Below are 20,886 nucleotides of genomic sequence, written 5' to 3' on the forward strand. Positions count from 1 at the left end.
AGGGTCCCAGGATCGAGCCCCGCATCGGGCTCTCTGCTTAGTGGGGAGTTTGCTTCTTCCTCTCCCTCTGCTTCTCTCCTGGCTCATTCTCTCTCTCAAATAAATAAATAAAATCTTTAAAAACCAAAACAAAAACAAAAACAAAAATCATGGGCAACCTAAGAACCATGGGGATTTCTTTACATTATTTTATAGTCTGGTTTTGTTTTTCTTTTGCATTATATTTTGAGGGAATATCATAATCTTTTCAGCGCCTTGGGCCTTTAAGTTCTGGGTCTTTCATTTATTAAATGTTACCTGGGTCAAATAAGTAAATAAACTAATTGTATACCAATCCCATGTGGATATTCTGAGGATAAAATGGGATAATCCATGTGAGCCCCTAGCCCAGTTCCTGGCACATAATTGAGCTATTACATGGTATATATAATGGAATATTACTCAGCCATAAAAAAAGGAAACCTTGCCATCTGCAACAACATGGATGGAGCTAGAGAGTATTATGCTAAGTGAAATAAGTCAGAGAAAGACAAAGACCATACGATTTCACTCATATGTGGAATTTAAGAAACAAAACAAATGAACAAAGAAAAAAAAGAGAGAGAGAGGCAAACCAAGATACCGACTCTCGGCCATAGAGAACAAGCTGATCGGGGTGGGGGTGGGTGGGGGATAGGTGAAACAAGTGATGGGGATTAAGGAGGGCACTTGTGATGAGCACTGGGTGATGTATGGAAGTGCTGAATCACTATATTGACTCCTGAAACTAATATTACACTGTATGTTAACTAAATGGAATTAAAATGAAAGCTAAAAAACAAATAAAAATAAATAACTTATAGTTACTATCATTATCTCATAAAGTGACCATCAACTCTGAGAAGAGAAGTGTTTTTAAAAATATGGGCCCGAAGTTGGCAAACAGCCACATCCTGATGGAATGATTCCCTTGGTGGGCACTACCTGAGATTTAGGGTGGGGCAGCAGAAGCAGGAGGGGGAGGAGGAGGCATCCTGCTTTTTTTTTCTTTATTTCTTTTTATTTATTATACATCCTGCTGAAGTATTTTCCCAATACTTCAGCATCTAGAAAAGTATGCAAACAATCAAGTGCTAACATCTTATATCCCCCTTGGATTGAACCTTTCCTATTCAATTTCTCTCATCATTTTAGGATTCAGATGGTACGTGTCATTCTATCCATTCCGCTGTGGTCCTCTGGCCCTGGCCTGAGATTTAGGAATCTATTTCTTGGAGTTGGAATTTCCTCCTTCATTTATCATCATTTGGTTCTTATTTTACACTGTCAAGAAAGTTATTTCTCAAATCTCACCTAAGGACTAGGGTTCTCTCTGAGTCTCCTGAGATTATGGGGTATTGGAGAACATTCCAGATTCTTTGCTACCTCTTGGTAAGAGAATTGTTTGATTGATTGATTCATCCATCCATCTATTCATTCATTCATTCATTCATTCACTCATTCAGCTATTCTTGAGCATTTACCAAGGACTGGGCTCTGTGCCGGGTAATGGGCATCTGGGCTTTTGTGAGACATTTAAACTGCCCCTGACCCATCGAGCTGCCAGGGAAGGAGGTGTGACACTGAAATCTTTCCTCCCCAGATAGCAAGGCAGTAGTTCCCATACTTCGTATTCATTCTTGCTCCTAAACCCACTTGCTGATTCTCTAATTGAATAGTTTGCACACAGAGTAAATTTTCTTCATATTTTCAGTGCCTGCCTGGCTTTTCAGGCAGAGGATAATATCCCTTTGTGTGCTAATCGGCTTTCCGGGATCATCCACATTCTCTAGCTTCTCAAATGAAACTCGACCTGGGCCCTCTTGGGCAAATAGAATCCTGGAATTTGCATAAATGATTAAATCTGGCCTTTTAAATTGGGCCAGGGTGCTTCCCAGCTTGCTCTGTGCTCCCTCCTCGTGGGCGTGGCTCTGTGGCACACGAGAGATCAGCGCCTTTGCCCCCCAAGCCTGTGGGCAGTGGGCATGGGTGGTTCAAGGTTACTGGGTGAAGAGCTCTAGCTTTACAGCTCAGTCCCAGCTCTGCCATTACTAAGTGTAAAACCTGGGGCAAATTCTCTGAATTCTTGCTTCTTACTTGTCTCATCCATAAAATGGGGCTAATAGCGCCAAACTGTTGCAAGAATGAAAGCAGGTAATGCCGGGAAAACGATGCAAACAGTGTTTCAGCCAGAGCGAGTAAGCAGTCGGTAAATAGAAACAACAACAACAATGATCGTTTTCCAGGCGGAAGAGGCAGCAGGGGTCTGCAAATTCCATTTTGTGTCTTGGGGTTTGTTGGCAGGTTCCACGGAGGTAGCTGCCTCATGCTACAGTGGAAGGAAGGAAGGAAGGAAGGAAGGAAGGAAGGAAGGAAGGAAGGAAGGGAGGGAGGGAGGGAGGGAAGGGAAAGTTGCATTTATTAAGACAGACACCGGGCTGGGTGCATTCTCTGCTTTCTCGCTTAACTTGCAAACACCTCCACGAGGCATTAGGCATTGCAGTCCCCCCATTCCAGAGAAGGAGGCTACCACAGACGCTGGTAGCTTGCACTAGGATCACAGGGGGCCGGGAAGCAGTGAGCGCAAGTGATGAGCTGCTTCCATGCTAGCAGAAGAAATGAGAAGAGTAGCTATATTGATTTGTCTGTTCAGGCTTGGGCCCTACACACATCATCTACCTCCACTCCCTGAGTTGTTAGTGCCCAAGTTTGCAGGTAAGAACAGGAAGCTCAGAGGAAGCAAATGGCCCGGCCAAGGGCAGAGCAAGCACGCGGTTGGATCTCTCTGCCTGCCAGGCTGGTGCTCCCTCCCAAGTAGCTGGAATTGCCCTGCTCTGCTGGGAGGCGCCTATGTGACCTTGGGCAGGTCACTTAACTCATTTACAGTGCAGCTTCTTTCCCTATAAAACAGAAGATGACAGCCGCCCTGCCTGTCTCTCAGGGCTGCCAGGAGCCTCAAATGGGGTAATGGATGTGAGAGGGCTTTATCAACTGGAAAGCTCTGTAGAGTTGGAGGGGTTATAACCATCACTCCATAAAACTCCCACACGCAGCACGTCTCCATCTCCCTCCTGATGCTGTCGCCCGGCTTTAGCTTTGAGAGTCTGCCAGATCAGCTTCCTGTCTCCTGGCACCAGGGAGGAAGGTCCTCCTGCCTCTGCAGTCCCACTGCCTCACTGGAGACTCTCAGAGCGTGCTGAATGGCGGAGGCTTGAACTGGACCCAGGGCATGGTGGAATGAGCCCCCCGGGTCTCCCCAGCTGACGGGGGCTGTGTCTGGGGGGCCTCTGCCCTCTCTCAGGCCTGCAAACCCTATCCCAGGCCAGGGCTCTGCTGGGACCTCACTGAGCACCTCTGAGCTCCCCAAAGTCCCCCACCGCAGCTAGACGACTCTGGTCAAGTAGCTTCCCTGCCCAAGGAGCTTAGACTTTCCATTTTCAGTTGCTTTCAATTGAGGGCTCAGAAGAAACCACCTCCCATGTGTTAAGGACTCCTTTTAAACTCAGTTCCTGCAGGCTTTTCTCTCTCTCTCTTCTTGCCTCCTTTGCCCTCCTTAACCTGAGAAACAGGCCTTCCCCCACTCCTCCTCAACGCGGCCACATCCAGTAGCTGGGAGCTCACCTAAGCCTTCTAATTGGACTGTTTCCCTTTGGGACTCCTTCTGACGGCACGGCTGTAGAAGCCTGTAAACATGATCTTGTCCAACCTTGTCATTCCACGGATGAGAAACGGAGAGCAGAGCAGAGAGTATTTATTCAAGGGCTCTCGGTGTATTAGCTCCCTTCATCCTTGGGAGGATCTTGTTGCGATGTGGTGGAAGTGGAGGGTGTTCAGGTTCGCCTCATTTGACATGGTTGGGTTCACTGAGTGCAAGCCACGTTCCAAAATGACCAGCAGGAGACATGGAAGACTTAGCCATACTCCTGTCTTTCTAGAATATTCTATGTACACGACTATCCAGAGGCACGAGGCCGGGATAAAATGATCTTGGGAGTTTGCCTTTCCCTGAAACTGTTTTGTGCTTGTCTGCTGCATCCGGTTCCTAAGCTGTGGGAGAGGTTCCTAGGTACCTCGCAGCTTTTTGGCACTTAGGAAATGTGAAATAATCGTTATTGTCAGTTGTAGCCTAAAGGAGTAAGCTGCATGACATTCCTTTCTCCTACCTGCTCCCGTGATCAAAAAGACAAAGCAAATGAGACGATCTCCTCCTTGCCCAGAGACAATCTCATTGCCTCCGCTCCGACGACCATAGAGCAGCGAGCGGTGTTATTGCCGTCTCTCCAAAACAGATGGGAGACCAACCTTACCGGAGGAGTGAAGAGTTTGCTATTCAAGCTTAGCTGCAAACTTGACAGTGAAACACATCCCAGAATCAAAGCCTTCTTTCTCTGCTGCCTCCAGGTTGGAGGCTGTTTCCCTAGCCCAGTGTGGGGAAGGCAGAGGAAGTTTCCTTCAGCTTTTTGAAAAAAGGCTCGGGTCCTGCCGTGGCCCCTACTACTCCAGACGGCAAGTGGGTCACTTGGGCAAGCACACAAGGAGGGTCCCACCGCACTGGGGCTGTATGGGCAGTCTGCTGCAAGACTCCCTTCCAGTTGGCTCACTTATTTATAGGCAAAGCTGAGAGCTTTGGGGGATGGGTGCAATAGGGACTATTGGTGGCAGGTTTTGCCTCCCCCTATTGTCCCCAATAATTCAGGGCTGGCTCCACACTTGCCTACCCCACGTAGTGAAATAAAAGCCCTACCGTTAAGGAGGATGGTCTAGTGACTATATACAACCCGGACATGCCCTACCTCTGCCTCCTTTATCTCTGAGTACCCGTCTTACCCCCCCACCCCCCAAACTTCATCCCAATGAGGCTCAGCAAAGTATTCCACTGACCCCTACAGTCCTCTCCCTTGGGGACTTCTGGCAAACACATTCTCTCTAGCTTCTTACATCTCCAGAGATATTTTACTTCTCTTTATGGTCGGCATCTGGGGGAGTGGCCTGGCTGGTCCACCCTTGATTCTGTTCAGACTACAGGTTTTTCACCTCGCTGGGTCTGCTTGGGAATTCTAATCCGTACGTTGTGGACCCTGACTCCCGTTTTCTCTCCTGGGACTGATGCCAACCTGTTTCTAGCTCTAGTTTGTTCCGGCTCTCCTCTTCCTATACCCCTGTACCCAAGAAAAGCCATCTTCTTCCTGTTCTCTTGGCACTGGCCTCCCAAGGTCCCAGGGAAGGTTCAAACTTTGTTCTCCTATTCAGATGGCCTTTCTTCCTGCTACTACATACCCTGTTTATCCAGAGCCCATCTCTGGCCATGAGGAAGTCGCTGGGCAGCTGGTTTCCCAGGGTTAGTGCTCTGCTGCCCCCTGGGGACGCACATTCTACAGGCCCGTTTGGGAGACCCATAGTTTCCACATCTAGGATAAACCAAAGGAAAGCTCCGAAGTCAACATTCTTCTTTATATGCTTCCCTTTCCTCCCTCCGCATCCCCCCTCCCCCGCTCCTGCTGCTGCTTCTAAGCCCACAGATGTTTTCTCCAGCTGCATGAGCCCCTGCAGAAGCCAGGTGAGAGTGTCATGGCTTTCCTTCCAGCTCAGGGTTGGGGCCTGTGGAGAGCAGGCTGGTTCCTTCCAAGCTGCCAGATCCTTTTGTCCAGGGAGAAAGCAATCATTGTAGATTTGCTCCAGCCTGGGCCCCGCTAGAACAAACACACATGTGCATATTAACACCCACATGCCAAAAATTCAATTCCAGCAAACAACCAGACCCTGCTAATTAAAATGTCTAATCCATTTAAATGAATGCAACAATTAACTTAGCCAGACCATAATTGTGTGATTTGAATACTCGTCCTTTTCATTCCCATCTAGTTGGCGGGAAGACTCATTTCCTGGGTGGGGTCCAAACCTCGTGATCTTTGAAATGAAATTTATTGCTCGGCTTCCCTCTACAGAAGGCCTCGCCCCTCACCTGTCACCTGTCACCTCACCCGATGAGACTGACCCCTGCTTTCCGGAAACTTGGGCCATCATGGATTACTTCTGGTTCGAGCCATGCTGATGGAGAAACACATTGGGTCAGAGTTATCCTCTCCCTGGAATGCTCCTTCCCTGCAGGCGCCTCTCTTGGAATTTCTACCTGGGATGGGAAAATTGGGGGCTGTGATCGTCTCTGTTGTTCCTATTCCTGCTCCATCCAAAGACTGCCACTTTAACCCTGTTAGCATCAGGGCCAGAGAGATAGAGAGAGAGAGAGAATCAAAGAGACAAAAAGAGAATCAGGGACTGAGATACAGGGAAAGAGAGAGGGGCATCTTTTGCCCACACAACTTGAGTATAGGAAAGATAAACATCAGAGATGTATTCTCATCACCTGTGCCCGGACCTAAGGGCTCCCGCCTGCCCCCATCTCTGGTCTGCTCTTCACCTCCTGACTCGCATCTTGAAACATTTATTGAGTGTGTACATGCAAGGCCCCGAGGTGGTCGCTGGAGAGAGATAAGACAGGAGCATCGATAAGTAGAAGTAAACAGAAGGGGTACCACGAGAGAGGTACGAGAGACTGCAGCGGTCGTCCTAGAACGGCCACATGGCACAGCGTGGGGTCTTGTGGCGCAGAGCTGGACAGAAGCAGAGGCTGGGGCACTTGAAGAGGTGTTTGCATAGCAAGAGTGCTGTTTTTACTGAGATTCCGGGGGCGGATCCGGGTTTTTGGGAGCGTGAAGCTTTTTAATTGACAGGGAGGTTATTTAAGGAAACCCCCCCAAAATTGTGAATAAGGAATTAGGCATAAAATCAAATATTTATTTCAAATGGAAAATAGATCATAATAAATTATATATTTTTAAAGCTGACAATACCACAAACACCACAGAAAAAGAATGGACTTAAAAAAAGAATGAGCTGACTGGCACACCTCTTAGAGCGTTTTCTCCCTCTGTTTTTTTGGTCGCGTGCTCTTTAATGCTTCTTCATAGGACGTCAGTTGTGGAGTGTCATTGTCTAAAGAGAGAATAAAAGGAGAATTCTGTCTTTCTTCTGACACAGCTGATCAAAATCTGTTTTTTTTATAAATCATAGTTCGGATTCATAAACCATGAGGCTCCACACACACATGGCGCCTGTTTCTGGGTTAACGCCGCCGGTTTGTGCCCTGCAACTTCGGAATTGGGTAGATTCCGTGGGAGGAGCCATGGGCACGGTCACCACGCATTCACTCGCTGGCTCTGCCCCCCCAGCGCCCCACGCGCCCCCCCCCCACCGTGTCACGGTGCTGTGATTTGACACAGTGCGTGGGAAGCGTACTCCATGAGTCATTTCTAAGCAGTAACTTAACTAAATGGAAAACTGGGAACTAGTTACACGTAACTAACCCAGCTAAAAGCTTTCCCCGTTCACCTCGGCCTGAGCTGGGTCCCACGGTCACTCTGGGGCAACTGCTGAGAAGCCAAGTGTGATGGAGGGAGGCTGGGATGGGAAGAGATAGCTGGTTTCACTACTCGGGCTTAAAACATATTACTTTAGAGAGTTTTACAAAAACATAAGATCATGTAAATACATCGCCAGGGCCTCTCCTGGAACCTCCAGGGGCTTCTGAGAAGTGAGGGGCCTTGATGCGTAAGGCTGCATGGTTTTATCATAAAGTTATCTTTATAATATATATATTATATAATATATAATATAATAATAATTATACATATATAAAATATAAAATATATATATTATATATATAAATATATAAAATATATATATAAATATATATATAATTATAATATAAAAATATATAATCTTCGATTATAAACTTATTTGGGAAGGTGATGGAAATTGCTAGAGAGATGGATCTCTCCCTGCTTACCCCTTAGGGCTGAAGAGAGATAGAGAGAGAGTGTTGCACAGTAATGAAGGGTATCCATTTTGGAGTCGGTGGTTCTGGGTTCAAGTTCTGGCTCTGTAATTTAGGAGTTCTGTGACCCTGGGCAAACCGCCTCCACCCCAGCTTTCTCATCTGTGAAAAGGGGGTCCTCATAGAATCGGCATGCCGGATAAATGTGACAATGCATGAAAGGTATATAATAGCAAATGATCGCTGCTGGCTGTTCTTTATTTTTCAGAGGGAGGAGAGATAACTTCCAGCTCCTGGGTGGCAGGGTGAGGGTGGAGGGCAGAGTCTCCTAAAGGAGGGACATTTGACCTGGGCCTTAAAGTTCTGGGACCAAAACATTTGAAATGGGGAGGCACGTGACCGTGGAGACATGTCCAGTTTGGCTGGAAAGTTTGTTATGAGTTTAACAAGGTAGTTTGGGGCGGAAAAGGGCCATAGACCCTAGGCTTTATTTCGCACAATTTGACACGATCAGATCTAGGATTCTGAAACACAAGTCCTGGGCGGTGGGAGAGGACGACTGAGTGGGGAGGAAGCATGTAGTGTGAGACTTGCTGGTAATTATTGAGATAGTCCTGGCAGGACGTGGAGGACCGAACCGGGCAGGGTCAGAACATGAACGCACATCGAGAAGAACAGGCTCCACGCTGACGGCATGGTTAGCCTGAATCTCTCTGAATTGTTTATCCTGCTCTCTGCTGGGGCTTGACAAATAGAGACCAGGCCGGCAGAGCTGTGGCCGGTGCCAGGCCCTTTCAGGCATGCACGGCGCCCTCGCTTGGCAGAATCCTGCTCCCTGGGCCTGAAGGGTCACTCCCAGCGCTGGCTGCAGCTGGCTGACTTGTCCTCACATCTGAGTAGGCTCTTTCTCAGCTGGGGGGAGCTGCCAGCAAGAGCCGGCCTCCAGCAGGCTGATGGGCACTGTGATTTATTTTAGGCTGAAATGACATTGGGACAACAACACCTCTTGCAGAAAACGATTTGGGCCCTGTAATTGCTAGCCTGCAGGCGGGGAAGGAGGTCGCTCTCTCCTCTCAGAACCTGCCAGAGTAGCAAGGATGGCATCAGCAGGCCCTTTTGGACACAGAGACTCAGAGCCCCCTCTCCTGGCCACCTGCCTGGAGCCTCAACCCACAATCTCGTGTAGTGATACCAGGCAGGCGCCAGAGATGAAGGGATTAGGCCCAAGGCATTAGCCAGCCAGGATGCGGCATTTTGCCCAAAGGTTTCTACCTCATTTGGATCAAGCACTGTTCTGAAGTCTCTGCCCATTGATTCAGAAGATGGTTGCAAACCCAATAAATCATTAATGGTCATTCTCACACATCCATTTGCACGATACAGAAGATGGAGGCACAGATTGCTTCAGATCAGGCAAAATGGAACTTAGAGTCCCTTATTACAGATTCTATATCTCATGAGAGACCCGCCCCCTCTCATTTGCCTGTGTTCGTATCTTTATCCCAGTTGCATAGTGCCTATATAGTTTTTGGCACATCAATTAGTATTAATTTGTTGACTGATTGCATTCTGAGATGAATAATAATTTGGACCAGGTAATTTAATTTCTATTATTTTATTATGGGAAGGAGGAGGGAAGGCTAGTATATGTCTTCATTTATTCACTCATTCATGCCACGAATATTTATCGAGTGCTTACTGTGTTCTAGGCACTGTACTATGTGCAGGAGACAGAATAGCAAACAGGCTACAGCTCCTGCCTCAGGGAGCTACGGTGTCATGGTCCATAGGTAAGTACTTAACACATCACCTTCGGGGAAGTACCTTGTGCTATGTAAGCACATTCCAGGCACACTTAACCCAGACAAAGGGTGCAGGGGGTGGTGGTCAGGGAAGGCTTATCAGGGGTGTTGATGTCTCCCCTGGGAGCTGAGGGAAGTGTGGGAGTTAGCCAGGTGACAGGTGGTAGAGAGGTGTAGGTGAGGCCAGTCCATGGCCCAGGACACCATGGAGCAGATCCTGGTCTAGAGGAAGAGTTGGCCAAAGAGAAAAGGTAATTACAATAGTGCGGAAGTCCTGGGATTGGGGGAAAGAGTACTTAAGGGAGATTTACCGATGAAGTGTTTCTGGAGACACAACTGAACTGACTCCAGGCAACTCAAGATGAAGGCCATTATGGTTTCTTACAGAAGCAAAGGGAAACCAGAACAACCAGGATGGTTCTAGTGTGCTCACTAGTACAGCCTCCTTGGTCGGGCCTGACAGTGAATGCCATGAGTTCCAGCTGCCGGGTCTCTGGGTGCTCCAGTCTTCAACTTCCTGGGAGGAAAACTCTGATTGGCCAGATTGGGTCAGGGGTCTCTACCTTTGCACCAATCAGGCACGGGAAGGGAAGGGGCCTATGGGTAGACATGGTCAATCCTACCTTGACCCTGTGAAGCCTACCTTCAGCTCTGTGTTTTTTGTTTTGCTTTGTTTTTAGAGTGCAAATAGGGAAGGAGGGAGTTTCACTAAGAGAAGGTGCAGTAGGGAGGTAGGAAGTTAGGAAGGTTTCCTAATGTCTTCACTTTATTGAGCTGGAAAGGTCTGGTACTTATTTGCAAGGACCATGGGTTTCTCTTCTTCCATGCCAGCCATTTCTGCCCGTGACTGGATCTCACACACCCAACTCTAGCACTGCTAGTCTTCGGTATGTCCTTCAGCATCTCTGACAAATTCAGGAATCTGGAGTCCTGAGAAGTTTCCAGGGCTATGACTTAAGGGCTTGGGGGGAGAGAGAAAGATATTTTGGAAGTATGGGGAAGTGGAGAAACTCTGTAGACATCTAGGGAGAGGGAGGGGGTATAGAGAAACGTGCTACTTTCCTAAGTCTGATTTGGGTTTATCCAAGTGAATAATTTCTCAGGTAGCCAGGAGGAGCCGTAAGCCCCACGAGACTGGGGCTGCTCAGAATTCAGGCTGTAGTTCTGACAGCTTCAAGTTGGAATCAAGCTTAGCATTGGGGCCTGTGAGGTCCTTTGCTTGCTTCACTCTATCCTCCAGGCCCAGGGCAGAATTCCCAGAGGCTGAGAACATTGCTGTGCTGTGTCTTTGCAGATTCATGTTAGGGGCAGATGAGTATTTAGCCCCTCACTCCTCTTTGCTTGCTTACCAGGCAAATGACTTGATACTCCCTGGCCTAGGGAGTGAGAAGGAGTCAGGCTCTGAACAGACATCTTTGCTTGGAGAGAGGACACCCTCCAGCCTCTTCCTCTTGGTGTCCTAGGCTATGGACCGGTCTCACCTACCCCTCTCCACCACCTCTTCACCTGGCTAATGGACACGTTTCCCAAGAACACTTGGCCAGTTGGGTGGGCAATTGTTCTTAGCCTCTTAAGATCTTAGACAACCCAGTCTAGAAGGCTTCTCAGATATCTGTTAGTGCATCCTTTGATTTTATAGAGAAGGAAGTTGTGCCCAGAGAGAGGATGGGACTTGCCCAAGGTCAATCAGCTAATTTGTAACAGAACTGACACCAGAACCCAGACCTTTCAAAGCCAGGTGAGCCATCACTTGTGTTGCTTCTCGCACCTCACATTTCTGTGGGAGGACTGAATGTGCTGAGACCTTAGAGCCAGCTTCCCTCTTGCTGTCACCTTCCCTAAGGGTCAGGGTCGTTCTCAAGCCAGCTCCAGGGGTAAGGAATAACTCCTGAACTTCCCTCTTTTCCATTAAGCATTTTTCCTTGGATAAGGAGATCTTGGGTCCAAGAGTCAGACCCAGGCTTTGCTAGGAGTCATTTGATTCAAGGACGTGCTTCTTAGAGCTTTATCACCAATTTAAGGAGCCCCTAATCCCAGGCTCTATTGACCTCGAGGACAAGTATACTTTTAGTAGAAGGCCCCTCATCATATCTGAACTACAGAAGAGAGCAAGAGAGCAAGAGGAACTGACTTGGGTTGTGGGGTGGTTAGACCACTTGCCAGCTTGCAGACTTTGTGCTCTAGACGATTTTGTATGGACAGGGTGGTGACAGCAGTGGCCCAAACTCCTAGAGATCTCCCAGTCATCCAGGGATGCTGTGATCAGTTCAAGGCCAGCGGCTTTGCCTGCCTTTCAGAGCCAACAGCCTCTTCAGATGAGAGAGGATGTGAGCCTATCAGCTTTTCCCTTCCCTTTCAGGGAGAGCTTCTTTAGGACTTGAAATGCCAATGTCACAGCTCCAGGGACAATGATTTTATCATTTCTTTAGAGAGTAGTATGATCTCTCTCTCTCTCTCTCTCTTTTTTTTTTTTTGTTAGGAGGAAAGGGAAATGATCAAAAAGAGAGAGAGAAGAGTTTTGAAAACTTTTTTAGATGGTGGATTTTGTGTGTGTGCATGCATCTGTGCACGAGTGTGTGTGTGCGCACGCGCTTCCTCCAAGGCAGCTCTTGATGAACAGCAACCTTCGATATCCGGAGCTATACCCTGTTTACTCTTCACTGGTAGACTCTGGGTGTTTGGTAAATAAAACACCTCTAAAGCACGGTGATAAGCCCCACTTGAGGGCCAAATTGGGTGTCTCTTTACTGTAGTAACAAACATGACAATGATTTACTAGAGGGAAAAATGACAAAATCCAATCCTTCCTGAAAATGATAATAGCTCACAGTTACTGGGCAAGTACTCAATGGCAGGCACTCTTACAAGCTCTTCACACACTCAGGATTGACTCATTTGATCCTTCTGTTAACTCTGGGTAGGTAATTTTGTTTTCCTCTTTGTATGAATCATGAAGAAACCGAGGTCCTGAGGGGCTAAATAATTTGCCCAAATCACACTGGTGGCAAGAGGTGGAGCCAGGACTTAAACTCTGCTGTTTGGTTCCAGGTCTTTCCTGGCTCTTAGCTGCCATGTGATCTTCTACTTCTACTATTGCTGTTTCTTCTTTCTCATTTTCGTTCTCCTTCTTCTTTTTTGATACTTCTTCTTAAGGCCCATGTCTGAGTGATTGCTCTGACACCTACTGCAATAGAATCTGAAAGCTGTGGGGTTAACTCAGTACCTGCTGGGAATGGCTGTGTCAGGGAGAAGACTGGCCTAGACACATCTTCAAACTACCACCCAACTCTGCAGTTTCTAGGAGATTTGACCACTATTGCTGGCCACCTGCTTGCCTCCCCCAAAGCCTGTAAAATACAGGCCATTCTCACTGGCAGATCAGTCGTGGCTAATTCAGGGCTAGTTTCCCTCCACACCAACCCCCACGGTGCAGTTGTCCAGGCAATGCTGAACAGTCTCCAGTGATGGGGACCTTACTGTCCCACAAAGCAGCTCTTTGCATCTTTGGATAATTGTGATCGTTCAGAGTTGGGGCTGAAGTCTGCCTTCCTGTAGCCTCCTGTCCCCTGGTGGAAGAGATTTGGGCCCTCAACCACAAGCAACCTTTGAAAATTTTGGAGAAAACCTTTACCTATACCCAGAATCTTCTCTTTCCTAGGTGACACCTTCTCAGTTCCTTCTATGACAGAACTTGAGGACCAGCCTAGCCTCTTAATGGCTTGTCCACATTCCTGTTAATGAATCACTGAGATGTGGCCTGGTAAGAACAAAGCATCGCAGGGCAGTCCCTTCCCTCCTTGCAGAGATTCTATTAACGAAGCTTCAGGTGAGAGTCACTCGAGACAAACCTCATCCCAGGCTACTTACAAGGCTTATGATTGATAATCTCAGGCATCAGAGGAAGTATCTGCAGCTTCACATAGGAATCATTTGAAGATCTTTTAAATAATACTAGAAACTCTTATTTAATTGGTCTGATATGCTGCTTAAGTATTAGGATTTTAAAAACTCTCCAGGTATTTCTAGTGTATGGCCAAGATACGAAAACCTGGTCATACTAAGACCAAGCTGGAATGTAATTCTTTTTTTTTTTTAAGATTTTATTTATTTCTTTGACAGAGAGACACACAGCGAGAGAGGGAACACAAGCAGGGGGAGTGGGAGAGGGAGAAGCAGGCTTCCCGCAGAGCAGGGAGCCCGATGCAGTGCTCGATCTCAGGACCCTGGGATCATGACCCGAGCTGAAGGCAGACGCTTAACAAATGAGCCACCCAGGCGCCCCTGGAATGTAATTCTTATGAGAACAGGGACTTGGTCTCTCTGGTTTCCTGCTATATTCCCAGCAACAACATAGGAGATCTTGCTCAGGAAGCATTTGTTGATGAATGAATGAATCCTTTGCACGTTTCTGAGTGCTTGCTTATCACTTCATCAATTGTCCCTGATAAAGTAATGATAGAAGGGCATTGAGAGACTATCTCTGCCTCGGACAGGGAGGGATGGAGTTAGCTGTGTCTGGTTCCTGGCCAACACGCAGTTAAATTATCTAAGTAGGACAGAACAGAGCTTGCTGGCACATGGGAAGGGTTCTTGGGTCACTGTGCTCCTGTGAAGGAGGCTGTGTTGAGAACATGGTGACAACTTTGTGTTTAATTAACATGGCTCTAGAGGGATCTGGAGCAGAATTTAATGGAGGCTAAGATTACCCACAGACTGGGGAAAGGGTCAGCTCAGATCAAAGGAAACATCTGGAGACATGGAATAAGGCCTTACTGAGAAGAAGTGGGTAAAAGAGCTCGTTTCACTGGCTGGAAATTTTGTGAGGCATTTGAGACAACTGAACTCTGAGAGGCGTGGAGAGGGCATGCTGTTAGGTTGCAGCTGTGCCTGAGGGTCTGGGGCTCTCCCTGCATCCAGGATACTGCCTCCATGGAGACTTGAGGAGCCCATCCCCACCTTCCCTCCCACCTTATGTTCAATGTGAGCATAGAGGTTCCAAGGGGGAAGAACCCATGTAGAGGAAAGGACACTGAATATGAGAGGAAGGAGCCTAAACTGAGAGCACGAGTGTGATAGGGGCATGAGGTACAGGAGTCATGGAGGAGGAAGAATCTGGTAAGGAGCAGCTTTCTGATGGGCAAGCATTGTGGAAATATGGTAAAGAAAGGAAGAGATGTGTGTAGATAGAGAGGACTTGAGTGTGTGTTTAAAGTAGGCAAGATGGAAGGTTCAGAGCTTTCTTCTGGTAACAGGGAGGGGAACTGATAATGTATACATTATCTCATTTAATCCTCACAATTCTCCTAAAAGGTAGAGAGTGTCAACCCTACTTTATCCATGAGGATGCTGAGGCTCACAGAGATTCGGTGACTTGCCTAAAGTCACCAAACCAAGTAAGTGGAGAGTTGGATCACATATAAATTTGCCTGTCCCAGAAGCTTGAGTTCAGAAGGGAGAAACATAGCTGGATGGGGAGGGCTCAAAATTCAAATCTTAATGTTTAGGGGTGCCTGGGTGGCTCAGTCAGTTAAGCGTCTGCCTTCAGCTCAGGTGATGATCCCAGTGGGGTCCTGGGATCGAGCACCACATCAGGCTCCCTGCTCAGTGGGAAGCCTGCTTCTCCCTCTGCCTGCTGTTCCCCCTGCTTGTGCTCTCTCTCTCTGACAAATAAATAAATAAAAAATCTTCAAAAAATTCAAATCTCAATGTTTAAAGAAGCTAAGTTTATATTGATATAAGTAATATAGTATAATTGATGTAAGTAATAAATTGATACAAATAATATAAGTAATGTCTTCCTTCTAATTGCCCAATCTATGTAGAAACTACTATCAGGAGACGGTGAATTATTTGCAGGTATGGATTACTTTCCAAAGTCTTGCCTTCCAGGCTTCCCCTTAGATGGGACACACCTCTAAATCGTCGGGACAAATCCTCCCAAAGCTGAAGGACTGGGACAGGGCTTCCAGGGTATTACTATCCCACTCCCCTTCCTCTCCTTCCATCTGGAATGTGAAGTAATTATAGGCACTTACTATAGTGGAAAGAGCCCGGGTCCAGGAGACATGATGTCTGAACTCAAGGCTCTCCTCTGCTACTGTCTCCCCTGCACATTTTCCTCTCTCTTCTGGTTGACAGAATCCCTCTTTCCTGTGGGTACTCATACTATGTGGTTTTTATGGAGCTGCCCCATGGTCATTGTCTGTAAGGGTCCCTGTAATTCAGAGCCGCTGATGACTGTCTTTCCAATCAAGTGTAGAGAAGAAGAGAGAGACAGAATTCTGACAGGGGCGCCTGGGTGGCTCAGTCAGTTGGGCGTCTGCCTTTGGCTTAGGTCATGATCCTGGAGTCCTGGGATCGAGCTCCTGCTCAGTGGAGAGCCTGCTTCTCCCTCTCCCTCTGCCCTTCCCACCTGCTTGTGCACTCTCTCTCAAATAAACAAAATATATATAAAAAAATTCTGACAATGCCTGAGCACCTGGATCCCACTGCGCTGGATTCTGCACATTTCAGTCAAGTGATCCCACGAATACCAGATTGTCTGCAAAGATAGCCCCAGTAACTTCTCCTATCTCGGGGTGCATGTTTCTTTGCAATGTGAAGTTGTCTCCTCTTATAGACAAATAGAGTCTATTTCCCCTCTCCTTGGCTTTGTGGCTTGATTGGGCCAATAGAATGTGGCAGAACTGACAGGTATTCCTTCTAAGCTTTGGTCTTAAGAGGGCCTGCACCTTCAGCTCTCATCCTCCTGAATCCTTGAGATCATTGTGCTTTGAATAAGCCTGGTTTAGTCCCTTGAGAATGGGAGAACACGAAGAGAGAGGCCCAGCCATCTCAGCAGAGCTCAGGCCAGCCTGCCAGCTGAATGAATAACAGTGAGTGGTGGAAGAACTACCCTACTAACTCACACAATTATGAGAAAGAATAAATTGTTATTGTTTTAAGTCACTAGTTTGGAGGGTGGTTTGTTATGCAGAAATAGATATGTGATTCATGAAAATATGGTCATCAGTTCATTCTGTGACCTGTGTATTAATCATAGTTTTTTATTTCAAGTAAAGCAAAATTGGCTTTTGCTAATTTGACCTGTATAATAATTTATCCAAAAGATATTGGGCCATCAGGAGGGCTGAAGTTCCATGATCAAAGTTTCTCAGCCAGAAACATACTCTTAAATTAGAACTCTCCACCAGGATCCCTCCCATGGCTGTGCCAGGAATTCAACTGTACTAGAATTGTCAATGATACCAGAGAGAACATCCCTTACTACCTGCTGGTTTCTTTGCATCACTAGCTCCTGATTCAAAGTCCAGGGTGGGTGCTTCTTTTTTTTTTTTTTTTTTAGGATTTTTTATTTATTTATTTGACAGAGAGAGAATGAGAGAAAGAGCACATGAGAGGGGGGAGGGTCAGAGGGAGAAGCAGGCTTCCTGTGGAGCAGGGATCCCGATGTGGGACTTGATCCAGGGACTCCAGGATCATGACCTGAGCCGAAGGCAGTTGCTTAACCAACTGAGCCACCCAGGTACCCGTGGGGTGGGTGCTTCTGACAGATCAACTCTAGGCCATGCATCTACATGCTGGCTACAGGGAGTCTGGGAAACTATCTGTCATTTCGGCTGTTATAACGGGAGGCAGACTCATAAGATGGTAGATTTTCCCAAATGTAGGAAGTGGTCCAAAAAGAATGACCATGTCTTTTTACAGTTCTCCCCTTTTCCAGATCAACATCAATGTCCACTCTTCTTTCCATATTTGTACTTCTAAAAGAAAAAGACCCTAAAGCAATTCAGCTATCTCTTAGCCCCAAACAGCTTATTTCCTCCCCAAATTCTCAACAGATATTATATCTAACTTCAAGCTAAGGATCCGTGGATGATATCTATTGGTCCTCTAGCTCTGGCATGAATTTGCATTAATATTATGTAACTTACAGAATAAATTGTGAACCTGATCACAACCAACACACTCCATATGAAAAAGTGAGGGAAAGGGAGAAGAAAGGAGAGTCACATTTGTTAAAATATATAAATATGTGCATAATACACCATGGAAGATGATTCACATAGGTACTTCTATCCTTGTTTGTACTATAGTTGAAATTCAGTTTCTTTATGGATGGTATTTAAATTTTCCTCCTCCATTAACTTGCCCATGTTTCTTTTTGTTTTCATTCAGTACTCAGTCAGTCCAGGTTCTTAAATATTGGTGAGGGATGCAAACATTCATTTTCGAGGGATTTTATCCTTAAGTAGTTTTTATCTGCATCGAATTGCAATGGTTTCCTATCAATCTATGTGACTATGGGAAATAGGAATATCATAAGTTGCCTTTTGGTATCCCTTGTGCTCAATGCATACTCTTTCCAGACTCAGTGTGTTGTGGCAATATTATTTCCCTTTGAGATCTAGAGCAAGTACTCTAAACAACATAGTAATCCCATTTTTTAGCTTGTTCATTCAGAGGAAATAGGAACCACAAATGGCTAAGTTAGAGCCTCAACTTTCAATTCAGTGAGCTAATTGTAGTGTTTCCTGGTAGGCACGTTCTTCCTGGGATGCTAAAATTTCTAAGTCTGCAATGCACGGAGTCATAAAGATTGGAGGCACAAACTTTGCTAACATATTTAGTGTGATAGTGAGAAGTGCCATCCCCGTGTCCATCCCTCGGTTTCTAGACTCATGATTTCTAGATATGTAAGAAGTATGTTGCTTCATCCTGTATACTTCATGGCACCTCAACCATGCAAGTGAGTTGGATGAGGAGTAGCAACACGTGAGGAGCAGGCATACTGGGAATATAAGTTCATGAAACTCACTTGTGCCATTAAGACTGTCTTGAGCCTGGTCCTGTTTATATCACCTCCATAGACAACGGTGTGTTGCTGGCCCTGCCTGATTTATAGTTAGGTGGATTAGATAACATCCAGCTCAGGATAGGTAGCTCAGGTTGCATGATTATCTGGTATCTAATGGCCATGCATTCAACCAAGGCCTAGTAGCAAGCCAAGAGCTGTTTCTTAAAGGGGTGATAATAACTTGCTCAAGAGGACCTGGCTTTCTCCAAAACCTCACGGACCTGTTCTACAATTCTATCCAACCTTGCTTCAAACTCCATACACCATCCTGATCTGCCAAAGACACCTCAAGTAGCATTAAATCTTGTGAATCATAAGGACCAACTGAAGAGATGCTTATATTGCAGCCTGAACTAGGTAAAGAATTTTTCTTCCCCTGAACTCTTCTAGAAGTTGGCAGCCTTCTTGGTCTCCTGGAAAATGGATTGGAGCAGTAACCAAAATATGATATATGTTGCTTCTAAAATGCAAAGAGACCCTTGAAATGTTATGTCAGTTTTCTTCATTTTAAGAGGTACACGGTAGGGAAAATTATCTTTTATTTTATTATTATTTTTAAAATTATTTTTTTAAATTCAATTAGTTAACATATGGTGCATCACTAGTTTCAGATGTAGAGCTCAGTCATTCATCCGTTGCATTTAACACCCAGTGCTCATTACATTGTGTGCCCTCCTTAATGCCCATCACCCGGTTACCCCATCACCCCACTGTCCTCCCTTCCAACAACCTTCAGTTTGTTTCCTGTAGTTAAGAGTCTCTTGTGGTTTGTCTCCCTCTCTGATTTTGTTTTATTTTATTTTTCCCTTCCTTTCCCTATGATCCTCTGTTTTGTTTCTTAAAGTCCACATATGAGTGAAACCATATGATAATTGTCTTTCTCTGATTGACTTTGTCTTTTATTTTAGAGGAAATAATCAGACATAGTCCACCTTTGGCCCTCTCCCCTATAGTAGAAGGCACCTATATTTTCACATTTTCCCCCTCACATTTCTGGTATATGTATGTATCTCACTAAGGCATCCAGTGAACCATTACTTCTTGCTGTTCACATCCTGTCATGTCAACATCCTTGTAAAACAGTATATTCTTGGTGGATGTTTGATGATCAAGGGATCAGAAAACTAATTTGTGGTTCATATCTGAGGGCAGACACACCCCTACAGCCAGATTGTGTTAAGGTACTCTTGTCCCTACCAGGTGAAATCTTCAGGTGTTCTCTGCTTAGGAAGAGAGAAAAAATATTTGCTGGATAGTTGCGTTACAGGTACCAGGGAGTATGTTGATTTGTTCCCGTAGAAAGACCATATCTGACTCTCTGATTATAACTAGGACTACCATTTGATTATGTTTATAATTATTCATGGCCATTTGTGAAGGTTCAACTGTCTTCCAAATTGGCCAAACTGGCCGGTTAAATTGGAACGTAAGAGAAATCACTACCTCTGCATCCATCAGATATTTAGGGGTGATACTAAATCTCTCTGAATCTTTTAGGGGGGAAAGCTTGCATTTTATTTACCATTTTGGTAGTGAGAGGAAATTCCAGGTGCGTCTACTTGACTCTTCTTACCCAGGAGCCTTTATTCCCTTGCTCTCTAGTAAGAGAACTTGTGCGAGGATGTTGCTGGTCACTCAATATGTCTATTCCAGCCATCTGCTCAGGAACTGGGTAAATGACCAAAGGTTTGGGCTTGAGGTCCCACTGGGCCTACCATGAGGTAGACTTAGAGAAAACTCCATTTATTGCCTGTCACCCATTAGTACCTGCTCTGACACCACAATAGTGTTTTGGGTCTTCAGATTTTGCTATTACGTAGAGCCAGACCAGTGTCGAGTAATCTTGAGAGGGACTCTAGGTGTTTCCTTTTCCCTAGTACACAGATCCTCTGGTAACTGGTTGCAGAGTAGCTTGGGGATTTCTGGGGAAAAGATTCAGGGTATAGTTACCATGTAACTGCAGGTTTCTTACTCAAGGGTACTCAGCTTCCCCTTCATATGTGGAGAACTGAGTTTGTGAACTGACTCAGGTATGAGGAATGAAAGAGGGACCATAGAGCATTAGGATATTTTAGGCTTCAGTAACAGAAAGTCTTGACCGGCTTAAACAATAAGAAAATATTTCTCATATAATGAGAAGTCTGAAGGCAGGGTTGGCTAATTCAACAGCTGAAAATGTCATTAAGGACCTGGGCTCTTTATATTTCCTTGCTCTGCCCTTCTCAGCATATTGGTTTATTTCCCTCTGTGGTTGCAAGTTGGCTGCCATCTTGGCTGCTAGAACCACATACATCAGGTGATGTCTAAGAGAAGAGGGACTCTTCCTTCCTTAGAGTTTGTTTTTTTGGAGTAAGGAATCCGCTCCCAGAAATCTC

General features: G+C 46.0%; 1 long non-coding RNA gene across 1 annotated transcript in view; it reads left to right on the top strand.

Annotated features, from left to right (window-relative positions):
• The window catches only part of LOC118554793 (uncharacterized), a 61,507-nt gene extending 54,456 nt beyond the window's left edge, over window positions 1-7,051 (top strand). The window contains exon 6 of the long non-coding RNA XR_004926651.2: window positions 5,964-7,051. This is a non-coding gene — a long non-coding RNA (uncharacterized LOC118554793). The remainder of the gene's footprint in view (window positions 1-5,963) is intronic.
• Window positions 7,052-20,886: the final 13,835 nt, after the last annotated feature.

Source organism: Halichoerus grypus, chromosome 5 (assembly GCF_964656455.1).
Source record: "Halichoerus grypus chromosome 5, mHalGry1.hap1.1, whole genome shotgun sequence".
NCBI lineage: Eukaryota > Metazoa > Chordata > Mammalia > Carnivora > Phocidae > Halichoerus > Halichoerus grypus.